This window comes from Festucalex cinctus, chromosome 10, assembly GCF_051991245.1.
Source record: "Festucalex cinctus isolate MCC-2025b chromosome 10, RoL_Fcin_1.0, whole genome shotgun sequence".
In the NCBI taxonomy this organism is placed as follows: Eukaryota; Metazoa; Chordata; class Actinopteri; order Syngnathiformes; family Syngnathidae; genus Festucalex; species Festucalex cinctus.
This window is the reverse complement of record NC_135420.1, coordinates 3,044,297-3,052,993: the sequence shown is the minus strand read 5'-3', so window position 1 is coordinate 3,052,993 and position 8,697 is coordinate 3,044,297. Positions and strand designations below refer to the sequence as shown.

At 45.0% G+C, this 8,697-nt stretch overlaps 1 long non-coding RNA gene across 1 annotated transcript; it reads right to left on the bottom strand.

Moving 5' to 3' along the window:
- Positions 1-222: 222 nt before the first annotated feature.
- On the bottom strand, positions 223-8,471 carry LOC144026624 (uncharacterized). The gene is made up of 3 exons (XR_013285240.1): positions 5,473-8,471; positions 5,302-5,393; positions 223-1,088 (listed from the first exon to the last, which is right to left on the bottom strand). It is a non-coding gene; the product is annotated as an uncharacterized LOC144026624 (long non-coding RNA).
- Positions 8,472-8,697: the final 226 nt, after the last annotated feature.

Genomic DNA, 8,697 nt, shown 5'->3' with positions numbered 1-8,697 from the left:
ACCCTAGTTCGTACACACTTTCAAATGCAAAATGGTCGAACAAATTGTTAGAATACGTCAAGCATATTTCTATACATTCCCATTAGACTTTGGTTTCTCCTAGTCATATCTTGACTTTTACTAATGAATGGACGTGTGAAGAATCAAGTCAACCAATGATCAACCAGTTTACTGAAATTGGTGTTTTTATCTCTAATATTCAATGTTCTTTTTTTTTTTTAACCATAAATTTAATAAATGAAATGCTTACAGTAACGCAGTGTCTAAGCAGTGTACACAGTGTCGTAATGGCGACCGTAAATGTTGGGCGCTGGATTAAAAAAATAAATAAATAAATACAAATCCTGCAACAATCAGTGTTACAGGGGTTACAGAATTTTTGAAGACTGAATGTGAAGGTCATTATGAAGAAAACAACTTTGGGTGTACCTTTTTTTAGGCGTTTTCAGCAAAAATGGCAGGAATCATTTCTGAAGCAAAATACAGACGAATCGGCGAGCCGTAACATTTGCCTGCATTTTTTTCTTTCACTCATGTGGCCCATCTGTAAATCTAAACTATAAAATACATAACATCAAAGTCATAACAAACTGGCTTTACCAAACCAAACCTTGTGTCTTGTGTCCCACAGATGTCAGTGAAAAGTACTGTCCTGAGCGACAGGAGCACAAGTTCTCTGGTATAAAAGAGGAGGAGGAGGAATTGGACCCTCTTCAAGTTAAAGAAGAGGAGCAGCCGCAGCCTCCAAACATAAAGAAAGAGGAGAACTCGCCACCATACATTAAAGAGGAGGATTTCACAGAGGTGCCCGTAACTGGTGTCCATTTGAAGACTGAAGGTGAAGGTCATTATGAAGAAAACAAATGGGCGGGGCCTCTTAGCAGCATCTCAAGATGACAAATGACAACAGAAGGTGATGAAGACCACCGTGGAGGATCGCAAGCAGACAGCTCGTTAGCGCCAATGTCAGATGGTGACGACTCGTCACACTCTTCTTCCACTGATAACGATGAACAGTCTGACTGTGATGTGACATGTCACACTGACAGCAAACGTTGGAAATGTTGTCAGTGTGGAAAAACTTTTGCCTGCAAGGAAACATTGAAAAGACATGTGATTGGTCACACAGGTGAGAAAGCTTTTCCCTGTTCAGTTTTTGGTTGAAGTTTCTCTCAGAAGGGAAGCTTAAAACAACACACAAGAACCCGCACTGGTGAGAAACCTTTTGCCTGCTCAGTTTGTGGCCAGAGTTTCTCTCTGAATCATAACTTAAAAACACACATAAGAACCCACACTGGTGAGAAACCTTTTGCCTGCTCAGTTTGTGGCCAGAGTTTCTCTCTGAATTGTAACTTAAAAACACACATAAGAACCCACACTGGTGAGAAACCTTTTGCCTGCTCAGTTTGTGGCCAGAGTTTCTCTCTGAATCATAACTTAAAAACACACATAAGAAACCACACTGGTGAGAAGCCTTTTTCCTGCACAGTTTGTGGGCAAAGATTCTCTCTGAAGGCAACCTTAAAAAAACACACACACAATAGCCCACACTGGTGAGAAACTGGTTGCCTGCTCAGTTTGTGGTCAAAGATTCTCAAATCAGGTGAACGCCAAGAGGCACAAGTGTGCTGGTGAGAATAGCAGTGACAAATGAGGTTTGATATTTAATTTTTGAATTTACATTAAAGGATGGTGCAGAAATCTACTACTGAATGAACAAATGGTCTGTTTACTTGTATTGTGTATTGTATGGGTCTTGTATTTTGAAATTGAATTTGTATTTAAAATGTTACATCAACCTGACAAGAAGATGGAGATGAAAATGATCCGATGGCTATAATCTGGCATGATGACATGTAAATGCTCATTCATATGCACTGTCCCTTAAATATATGTATTTTATTATTATTAGTAGTAGTAGTAGTAGTATTACATTTTCCATGATGTCCTTTTTTTTGTGTTTTTGTTGTGAACTTCATATCCAGTAAGTGAACTAATGATTTTAAAGTTTTTTTGTTTGTTTTTTTTTTAATTGACTATATGGAGAAACTTGTGTGCGTGCGCGTGTGGCTGATTATGATCCAGAATAAAGTACTGCTGCTGCTGAAATGCTTTTCTCTCCATGATGTAAACACACTCACGACTGAAAATGTGGCACTCTCAGGCTGACATACCAGTTGAGTGGGGGTGGTGGAGGGTAATAAGTGTGATACTGTGCTGTTGCACTAACTCGGGGGTGTCGAATTAAGTTTTGTCAGAGGCCCATATAGTTTCGGCTTACCTCAGAGGGCTGGTGGATGTTTATTCAGATCATCGAATTATTACATTGTTGGAGCCAATATTTGTTGTCGAACATAACTTTGCCGTTTTTGAAATGGGAATGGCACGGAGGAGGCGGGACTTCCGACTTACTGGGGCGGCGTGGCTCGGGTGAATGTGAGGCTTAAATTGAAAAGTGCTTTCGGCGCCATGTGGTAAAGTTAAAGTCAAACAGCAGAAAAGAAGTGTGTGATGAGTGTGTAAAGTTCAATGAGTTTTGGTGAACGTTATGATCTGTAAAAATCAGTGTCCTTTTTTATTTTTAGACAATGAGTTGCTCTGATTGGTATTTTTTGTAAAAGTATACACATCATCATTCGTTGTACTCATTGCACAATGTTGCTTTTATTATCCATAGAGGCTATCAAAAATAAATAAAACAAAATAAAAAGTACATGTGTTTAGATAGGTCTGATGCCAGTGAACATTTTGAGTGGTGGAAAGTAAACGTAATATTTATAAATAACTTAGTTATCACACTTACAATGAGTTTACAACTTTTGTACAAATACCATATGTGTTTTTTTTGTTTGTTTGTTTTTTGCCTCAAGGGCTAGGTGGCGCTGTATTTCTAACTGAATGTTGTCATAGAGATACCTTCACGCCTTGACTATAAACATACATGTTAAGTTTGGGATTTTTTGGCGCATGTACCGGGGGAGTTATTAAGCATATCCTTTCTCATTGCGAACACAAAATTTGATGCCCCACCCTCATCATATAGTATTTTGAAAAGTCAAGATTTTATTCCCCTGTCATTGGCTCAGGTCTTGACATGGTCTAGGTCAAGTTTGAAGCAAATTAGATGAAACGTGTAGGAGAAGTGGGCAAAAGTATGCCCCTTGTAAATGTGCAAAAAATGACAAAAATGGGACATTGAAAAATTCGTAGCTCACTTCCTGTTCATTTTAGCATATGGGTTCAAGACACTTTTTTATAGGTCTTGGGCTCCCTCATACACCTAAAAATTTTCAAAGATCTTGCTTGAACATACAACCGGGGCTGCTTCGTTAAAAATTTCTAGGGGGCGCTATTGAGTCATTTTTGTAAAAATAACACAAGCCACGATAAAATATTGCTAATTTTGCCAAGCCAGATGTGTGTGCCAAGTTTCATGAGTTTCTGTGCCAGTTTAGGCCCTCAAAATTGGTGTCGTGTTCTTGGCAAAGACCGCTTAGCCACGGCCACAGTAATTTGCGAAAACTCACAAACTTCGTGTTGTGACATCATGAAGGCCGAAACACTTTTCTGAGCAAATATGAGGTAGGTCTAGTTAAACATTGAAGAAAAATCGTAAGAAAAAAAAATTGCCAGATGGTGGCGCGATCAGTAAGATGAAAAATAAGTTTGTGGATATCTTAAATATGGAGGACCAAAAGTGCCAACATTAAATAAATAAATACACCATTAAATAATTAAATAAAAGTGTAATTAATTAATTAAATGTGTCATTGATTAATTAAATTCACTATGATTATATATATATATATATATATATATATATATATATATATATATATATATATATATATATATACATATATATTTATTTATTTATTTATTTATTTATTCATTTATTTAATTATTCATGGTCACTGTGTTGCGGTGTTTCGTGATTTATTTTATCTGTCAAGCGAGCCCTTCAAAGTTAGTGGGCGGGTCCTAACACCTGATTGATCAATCTGCTCACCAAGTCAAGGCAAATCCATTTCAGAATAGTCAATTGATGCGGAGTGAGTAGTCAGTAAACACAATTGATAGGCTGGGTGGCGCTTTTCACCTAAATAGGTGCGTTTCCATTAGACATTACATTTAGGCTTTCATTAGGTGCTTTTTGAGACGTGCTGAAATGGAAGTTCTTCGCAAAATTTTAATGGAAACACTTTTTTTCCGCATTTCCTACTAGTAATGTGACTCCGCCCGGTCACGGACAAAAGGAAGTAGGAAGTACAGGGCAACTCGTGTTTGTGTCCGAAATAATTGCTTCCCAAGGCACAACAAGATAAAGCACAAAGTGGTTTTAACATAGAGATCATTGGCTCAGCGAGAAGCCACAACGGTGGCCAGTCCGCCACGTTCTAAAATGTTATATTGAACTGCTGCAAGTCCAACAACAAACATCCCCAAAGCGATCAAAACATTGCAAAAAAAAAAAACACACAAAAAATTTGCATTTATGTATGTAAAACGTTACTAACAATAGTAGCAAATTTAAATTCAGCTCAACTTTATTTTGAAAGCACTTAAAAAAAATCGCTGCAATGAAAACTGCTGTAGCCTACATGAAATACAAATCAAACATACGAAAACAATTAAAACATTAAATTAACAACATACAAACAGTAAACACTATCACATTCCAAAGCTATGTCCACACTCGTGTGGACCTAAAAGCCAGCAGATGTCGCTGTTTGACTTGCTGCCCACGCCACTACGGTTTCCAGGCATCATAAACAAAGACTTCTTAAATCTCCCTGCATCTATCTATAATATTTTTTCTAATAGAATTTGAGATATATTTAAAATCCCTAATTTATTCTCGTGACGTTGCATGATGCGACCGCCTATATGAACTGCGAGAGTCGAGGCGGGACATTACGAAAACTACACCTAAGAAGCAAATCGCTCTTCAATGGAAACGCCTACAAGGCAAAATTGTACTTTATCGAAATAGAGAAAATTCGCTTTTATTTTGATGTTGGTTTTCCACAACAACAAGCCTCGATCACTCTATATCAGCAAAAAATCCATCACCGTAACTGCCATGTTTCTAATCACTCCAGGACGAAGCAGTCGATGAGACAAGATTTGAGTGAATCAGGCTTTAGCCTCGCCCACTAACTGATGGGCGAGTTTGACAGATAAATAAATTCACGAAACACCGCAACACAGTGACCATGAAATAATTAAATAGAGAAATAATAATAATTTTTTGACATGAATCTCTATTTCATCCAGTGTGTGCGATCATCACTGACTTACCCCTGACAGCATTCTGTGACACAAGTTCTGGTCCGGTGTTGGATGAGAGGACAATAGTCCAGCAAGCTGGCTGGTGTCACGGAAATTTTCTTCTAAAAACAATTTTTTGTTCAAAAGAGTGATACATTTGCATCACATTACGCCTTTCTGAAAAAAGTCAGACGCCATTACCGAGGCAGCCCCCCACTTGTTCCCCCCGGCGGACGAGGTCGACGATGATGCAATCTCCATTGCGGCCTCTGGAGCCTGTTTCCAAGAGGCTGAGGACGAAGGTGATGTGGGAGACTGTGTCCGTAGCCCCGACGTCTCCTCAGTCACATAGCAGTTTTCAGCTGGCGTGGACGTGGCGCGGAAGGTTATGCTCAGCGCCTTCAAACGTCTCGGGTTGGACACGTCGGTGTTTTCTCAGCCTCCTGCCGAATGTGGCCTCTCTCCGATGGACCACTCAGAGGCCTTTTGGGTCCCTGAATCTCGTCTGTTCTTGACTGATCTTCAGGCCTGCTGGCTTAACCTGAGTGTTTTCCCTCGGCTTCCTGCGGATGGACGTGTGCTGACTAATATGCGGTTCCCTGCTCCTATCGGGCTGGGACATATGCCTAAGGTGGAGTATTCTGTTGCTTCACTGATCGTCTCTGCGGAGGAAGCCTTGAGAGAGGATGCCAGGTGCCCTGACAGTCAGTGGCGCCTGACGGATGAACTGGTAACCAGATCATATAACACAGCGGCAGTTGTGGCGCGCCTGGCCAATGCACAGGCTCATCTCCTGCTGGCTCTTTCGGCCGCTAATGCGGCCGGCGAAGTGGAGGAGGTCTCAGCGTTTTGTAGTATGGCTTTGAGAGATTTGTCCCTCCTTGCTCGGGAACAAGGCCGGTGTATGTCTTTGCTCACCCAGGCACGCCGACAGATCTGGCTGACTCAGTCTCCCTTGCGGGAGGCCTCCCGGAGGGAACTGCGACGCCTCCCGGTGGTTCCGGGCCAGCTTTTCAGCTCGGCCGCGACAGGAGCACTTGAGTGTACGGTGCATGCCAATGACTCGAAGCAGAAGTTGCTAGCCTTACCAGGCCGTTTGTCCCTGCAAGCCCTTGGCGCACGGCGGCTGTGCCAGCCGCCCCTTTGCCGCGGGCTGGACAGACTTTTCGTCATCCAGGGGGTTCCGGGGCTCGTCGGCCCTCGCGGAGACAGGGGACAGATGCCCGTGGGGACCATCCCTCTGAGCGAGGCCAACCCAGTCGTTCCCGGCCTGCACGCACTGTACACCATCCCTCCCGGAATCCGAAATCCGGGAGGGCTAGGGATTGAGCCCGTGGGGCCGGCAGTCGGTTACTTTTCCTGTCGGCAGCTCAGTTGCTGGGCTGCCCTCGCCTCGGACCCATGGGTGGTTTCAACCTTAACTCATGGGTACAGGATTCAATTCCGACGCCGGCCCCCTCTCTCCAACCGGGTCAGAGAAACGGTCATCAGCGACCCGGTGAGGGCACTGGCTCTGGATCAGGAGCTAGAGGCCCTCCTAGCCAAGTCCGCTATCGAGGCAGTGGATCCCTTGGCTCATCCAGGGGGATTCTACTCCCCCTACTTCCTCATCCCAAAAAAGACAGGCGGATTCCGCCCTATCCTGGATCTGAGGGGGCTCAACCGTTATCTCAAGGTGCTACCTTTCCGAATGCTCACTACGTCGGCCGTGTTGAGGACGGTCGCCCGGGGAGAATGGTTCACCTGAAGGATGCTTATTTCCACGTCCCTGTGGCCCATCAGCACAGGAAGTTCCTCCGCTTTGCCTACAGGGGTCGCAACTGGCAGTTCAGAGTGCTCCCATTCGGTCTATCACTCTCTCCCAGGATGTTCACGCGGGTGGTGAAGGCAGCCCTTGTACCCCTGCAGTCGCGGGGGATGACAGTGCTCCCGTATCTGGACGACTGGCTGATATGCGCACCGTCCAGGGCTCAAGCACTCCGAGATACGAGCGTGCTTCTGGAACACTTGGTCGATCTCGGCCTCAAGGCAACCGGGAGAAGTCCTCTCTTGTTCCGTCCCAGAGGACTTTGTTCATAGGGATGTTGTTAGACACCACCTCCATGACAGCTCGGCCTTCACCACAGAGGGTGGACGATGTGCTGCGCCTCGTCTCTCTCTTCCGGGCCAACGTGAAGCTGCCGTACGTCCAGTTTCTGCGGCTTCTGGGAAAATTGAAATCCCTGAGGGCCCTGGTGCCACTGGGCCTGCTGTCTCTGCGGCGATTACAACGGTGGCTGAACAGTTTCCGCCTCAATCCCCTGCGGGACCGTCAAACGTGTCTTCGTATGGCCAGGCAGTTTGTCGTTGCTCTAGCGCCGTGGCGGCGCAGGTCAGTTCTGGCTGCGGGAGTTCCGCTGGGAGTGGTACCAACACGCCGCGAAGTGGTCACCACCGATGCCAGTTTGAGTGGCTGGGGTGCAGTTTGGCAACACAGAACTGCGCAGGGTCAGTGGTCTGCTGCGGACAGCTCGCTTCACATCAATGTGCTGGAACTGCAAGCGGTGCATCTGGCCCTCATTCACTTTTTGCCAGATGTGGCGGAGAGACACGTTCTGGTGCGGTCGGACAACACCTCCACTGTGTATCACATCAATCATCAGGGAGGGACGAGGTCAGCCGAGTTACTTCGGTCCGCACAACGTCTTCTCAAGTGGGCTGCTCACAGCCTTGCCAGCCTGCGGGCGGTGTTTCTCCCAGGCATTGCCAACCAGTCGGCGGACGCTTTGTCCGCCATCGTCCGCCTCAGGGAAAGTGGCGTCTCCACCCGGAAGTGGTCGACGAAGTTTGGAGGCGCTTCGGCAGAGAGGCAGTCGACCTTTTTTTTTTTTTTTTTTTTTTTTTGCCCTATGTGTATATTTACAAAGTGTATAGTGCAAGCTAGTGAAGTGAGTAAGAGGAGCGACCAGCGGGGCCTCACCCAACCCGGCGGGTGTAGGTGGCACGCCCGCCCGACCACAGGGGACGGCGTCAAGAAAATTGACTAATTAGCATGCAGTAACACCAAGTGTTGATGCTTAGTGCCCACTAGAAATAGATCTTAAGGAGTTATTGAGTATAGTGTCGTATAGTGTGGTATGCTCGAGCCCACTAGCAGCAACTAGGTTCCTGACTATATAAAAATAACAACAATCAGATACAAAATACCAAATACAGAAAGAAAAAAAAAAAAAAAAAAAAAAAAAAAAAAAAAAGAGAGGCAGTCGACCTGTTTGCCTCCGAGGAGTCTACTCACTGCCCCCTCTCGTTTTCTCTGAGGGAGAGGAGCAGCCCACTAGGCCAGGATGCGTTTGCACACCCTTGGCCGAGAGGTCTCCTGTATGCTTTTCCTCCTCTCCCCCTCGTTCACCTGACTCTTCAAAGGGTCCTTCAGGAGGGTCACATGAT